General features: G+C 40.0%; 4 non-coding genes across 4 annotated transcripts; all 4 read right to left on the bottom strand.

Annotated features, from left to right (window-relative positions):
* Positions 1–855: 855 nt before the first annotated feature.
* Positions 856–928, bottom strand: TRNAR-UCG (transfer RNA arginine (anticodon UCG)). The gene has a single exon. It is a non-coding gene; the product is annotated as a tRNA-Arg (tRNA).
* Positions 929–1575: 647 nt separating this feature from the next.
* TRNAR-CCU (transfer RNA arginine (anticodon CCU)) lies at positions 1576–1648 on the bottom strand. Its single transcript has one exon. It is a non-coding gene; the product is annotated as a tRNA-Arg (tRNA).
* A 795-nt stretch (positions 1649–2443) lies between these two features.
* TRNAR-UCG (transfer RNA arginine (anticodon UCG)) lies at positions 2444–2516 on the bottom strand. Its single transcript has one exon. It is a non-coding gene; the product is annotated as a tRNA-Arg (tRNA).
* A 647-nt stretch (positions 2517–3163) lies between these two features.
* Positions 3164–3236, bottom strand: TRNAR-CCU (transfer RNA arginine (anticodon CCU)). The gene has a single exon. It is a non-coding gene; the product is annotated as a tRNA-Arg (tRNA).
* Between the last annotated feature and the right edge of the window lie 1764 nt (positions 3237–5000).

A 5000-nucleotide genomic window follows, 5' to 3' on the forward strand; every position in this document is an offset into this window, starting at 1 on the left:
TTGAACCCACAATCCCTGGCTTAGGAGGCCAGTGCCTTATCCATTAGGCCACTGAGGCACACATGCATAGCTCTTTTCTAGAGGCATTATTTAAATGTATTCTATGGTCAGACACCAGTGTGTGCACACAGGGCATTTCTCACTTCTCTCTATAAGTAAACTTCCCATTTTCATCCTCTTCCATTCCCGACTTTAACGCTCTCTTCTATGCTATAATGGAGACTTTGCAATTTTAGCAAGTGGAGAGAAATTGGAGAACCACTTACGACTCCACACTTCTTCTTCACTTACTTCTTTTCTCAATATACTGGGCTTAGAAAATGGTATCAAGCCATCCTTATCATCAGTAGGACACGGAAAGAGGCACTAAGTCTCCTAACCAAGTTCAACCACACTCTGCAACTTAACCATTGCACTACAAATTAGGCAACGGGGGCATCAGCAAAGGCAGCCAATGTGCCGATCCTTTATACATTTTGTGTAGTACTTTTCTTACTCGGAGGCAAAATCAGCACTTTAACTGCCCAAATCATACAGATTTTACACATGTAGCACTCTATGCACACATAGGCACACACCTTGCAGTTCTTCTACACACACTTAAGCTAAAAACCCATTCTGTCACGTCAAAATTCTGCAAACCTATTACATATTCAGTGCGTCGGCATAGAAGCACTTTTTAATGCCACTAAAATGCACAAGTAGTTAGACTGAAGATGCAACCTGAATGAGTTTACAGTATGTACTCCACTTTATTAATGATTAGTAATGAGAAAGTGAGGACTACAAGAGTATTGGAAAATACTTTTTCCACTCTGAATGTAAAGCAGATTGTGTGACCAATTTACCCAAAAACGACCACGAAGGGACTCGAACCCTCAATCTTCTGATCCGAAGTCAGACGCCTTATCCATTAGGCCACGCGGTCATCCGTCCACCTGAGATGATTTTTATCATGTAGGTGGTATGCATGGATGGAGAACATATTATTGAAAGGTATTCAGGTTTACATCCCATAGTGTTCTTTCAGCTCTTTTCGCTGTAAGCACTTTTTTGGAATCTATATATTGAGAATTTTATGAGTACGATATGCTTTTGTTTTCCTTTTTCCATACAAACCTCTTTTCACATGAGTTTAAAGCTCATTTGTATTCTCTACATAGCTCTGGAAGTTTCCAGACGTGGAGTGAAACTGTTTTGAAAGTAGGACAAATTGCTCCTTCCTGCATATGCTAATTTTTCACACTCACATAGGTTGTATACGTTTTATGTATCCTGGCTTGACCTATTCAAGTAGCTGAAAGCCTGTCACCACCTCTAGAAACAAGATTCACACCAATCCAATTCAAATCATTTTTTCCAAAGGAATATGTTCTGGCCGGTCGAAAATGCATCTCACAAAAATAGGCATTTAAAAATCAACTTTGCAGTTTCAGAACACTAACATGACTGTGAAGTGTACACAAGTAAAATGGGACCGTTTCAAAGTACCTAATCCCTCATAAACTTCTGAGAGGAAGCATGTAATAAATCTACCTAATTTTCTGGAAAAGTAAGAGGGAAGATTTTTGTTATCACCTCCGATGGGACTTGAACCCACAATCTCTGGCTTAGGAGGCCAGTGCCTTATCCATTAGGCCACTGAGGCACACATGCATAGCTCTTTTCTAGAGGCATTATTTAAATGTATTCCATGGTCAGACACCGGTGTGTGCACACAGGGCATTTCTCACTTCTCTCTATAAGTAAACTTCCCATTTTCATCCTCTTCCATTCCCGACTTTAACGCTCTCTTCTATGCTATAATGGAGACTTTGCAATTTTAGCAAGTGGAGAGAAATTGGAGAACCACTTTCGACTCCACACTTCTTCTTCACTTACTTCTTTTCTCAATATACTGGGCTTAGAAAATGGTATCAAGCCATCCTTATCATCAGTAGGACACGGAAAGAGGCACTAAGTCTCCTAACCAAGTTCAACCACACTCTGCAACTTAACCATTGCACTACAAATTAGGCAACGGGGGCATCAGCAAAGGCAGCCAATGTGCCGATCCTTTATACATTTTGTGTAGTACTTTTCTTACTCGGAGGCAAAATCAGCACTTTAACTGCCCAAATCATACAGATTTTACACATGTAGCACTCTATGCACACATAGGCACACACTGCGCAGTTCTTCTACACACACTTAAGCTAAAAACCCATTCTGTCACGTCAAAATTCTGCAAACCTATTACATATTCAGTGCGTCGGCATAGAAGCACTTTTTAATGCCACTAAAATGCACAAGTAGTTAGACTGAAGATGCAACCTGAATGAGTTTACAGTATGTACTCCACTTTATTAATGATTAGTACTGAGAAAGTGAGGACTACAAGAGTATTGGAAAATACTTTTTCCACTCTGAATGTAAAGCAGATTGTGTGACCATTGGCCAAAAACGACCTCGAAGGGACTCGAACCCTCAATCTTCTGATCCGAAGTCAGACGCCTTATCCATTAGGCCACGCGGTCATCCGTCTACCTGAGATGATTTTTATCATGTAGGTGGTATGCATGGATGGAGAACATATTATTGAAAGGTATTCAGGTTTACATCCCATAGTGTCCTTTCAGCTCTTTTCGCTGGAAGCACTTTTTTGGAATCTATATATTGAGAATTTTATGAGTACGATATGCTTTTGTTTTCCTTTTTCCATACAAACCTGTTTCCACATGAGTTTAAAGCTCATTTGTATGCTCTACATAGCTCTGGAAGTTTCCAGACGTGGAGTGAAACTGTTTTGAAAGTAGTACAAATTGCTCCTTCCTGCATATGCTAATTTTTCACATTCACATAGGTTGTATAAGTTTTATGAATCCTGGCTTGACCTATTCAAGTAGCTGAAAGCCTGTCACCACCTCTAGAAACAAGATTCACACCAATCCAAATTATATCATTTTTTCCAAAGGAATATGTTCTGGCCGGTCGAAAATGCATCTCACAAAAATAGGCATTTAAGAATCTACTTTGCAGTTTCAGAACACTAACATGACTGTGAAGTGTACACAAGTAAAATGGGACCGTTTCAAAGTACCTAATCCCTCATAAACTTCTGAGAGGAAGCATGTAATAAATCTACCTAATTTTCTGGAAAAGAAAGAGAGAGGATTTTTGTTATCACCTCAGATGGGACTTGAACCCACAATCCCTGGCTTAGGAGGCCAGTGCCTTATCCATTAGGCCACTGAGGCACACATGCATAGCTCTTTTCCAGAGGCATTATTTAAATGTATTCTATGGTCAGACACCGGTGTGTGCACACAGGGCATTTCTCACTTCTCTCTATAAGTAAACTTCCCATTTTCATCCTCTTCCATCCCCGACTTTAACGCTCTCTTCTATGCTATAATGGAGACTTTGCAATTTTAGCAAGTGGAGAGAAATTGGAGAACCACTTTCGACTCCACACTTCTTCTTCACTCACTTCTTTTCTCAATATACTGGGCTTAGAAAATGGTATCAAGCCATCCTTATCATCAGTAGGACACGGAAAGAGGCACTAAGTCTCCTAACCAAGTTCAACCACACTCTGCAACTTAACCATTGCACTACAAATTAGGCAACGGGGGCATCAGCAAAGGCAGCCAATGTGCCGATCCTTTATACATTTTGCGTAGTACTTTTCTTACTCGGAGGCAAAATCAGCACTTTAACTGCCCAAATCATACAGATTTTACACATGTAGCACTCTATGCACACATAGGCACACACCTTGCAGTTCTTCTACACACACTTAAGCTAAAAACCCATTCTGTCACGTCAAAATTCTGCAAACCTATTACATATTCAGTGCGTCGGCATAGAAGCACTTTTTAATGCCACTAAAATGCACAAGTAGTTAGACTGAAGATGCAACCTGAATGAGTTTACAGTATGTACTCCACTTTATTAATGATTAGTACTGAGAAAGTGAGGACTACAAGAGTATTGGAAAAGACTTTTTCCACTCTGAATGTAAAGCAGATTGTGTGACCATTGGCCAAAAACGACCACGAAGGGACTCGAACCCTCAATCTTCTGATCCCAAGTCAGACGCCTTATCCATTAGGCCACGCGGTCATCCGTCCACTTGAGATGATTTTTATCATGTAGGTGGTATGCATGGATGGAGAACATATTATTGAAAGGTATTCAGGTTTACATCCCATAGTGTTCTTTCAGCTCTTTTCGCTGGAAGCACTTTTTTGGAATCTGTATATTGAGAATTTTATGAGTACGATATGCTTTTGTTTTCCTTTTTCCATACAAACCTCTTTCCTCATGAGTTTAAAGCTCATTTGTATGCTCTACATAGCTCTGGACGTTTCCAGACGTGGAGTGAAACTGTTTTGAAAGTAGTACAAATTGCTCCTTCCTGCATATGCTAATTTTTCACACTCACATAGGTTGTATAAGTTTTATGAATCCTGGCTTGACCTATTCAAGTAGCTGAAAGCCTGTCACCACCTCTAGAAACAAGATTCACACCAATCCAATTCATATAATTTTTTCCAAAGGAATATGTTCTGGCCGGTCGAAAATGCATCTCACAAAAATAGGCATTTAAAAATCTACTTTGCAGTTTCAGAACACTAACATGACTGTGAAGTGTACACAAGTAAAATGGGACCGTTTCAAAGTACCTAATCCCTCATAAACTTCTGAGAGGAAGCATGTAATAAATCTACCTAATTTTCTGGAAAACAAAGAGGGAGGATTTTTGTTATCAACTCCGATGGGCCTTGAACCCACAATCCCTGGCTTAGGAGGCCAGTGCCTTATCCATTAGGCCACTGAGGCACAAATGCATAGCTCTTTTCGAGAGGCATTATTTAAATGTATTCTATGGTCAGACACCGGTGTGTGCACACAGGGCATTTCTCACTTCTCTCTATAAGTAAACTTCCCATTTTCATCCTCTTCCATCCCCGACTTTAACGCTCTCTTCTATGCTATAATGGAGACTTTGCAATTTT

This window comes from Triturus cristatus, chromosome 4_1 (genome assembly GCF_964204655.1).
Source record: "Triturus cristatus chromosome 4_1, aTriCri1.1, whole genome shotgun sequence".
NCBI classification, from domain to species: Eukaryota; Metazoa; Chordata; class Amphibia; order Caudata; family Salamandridae; genus Triturus; species Triturus cristatus.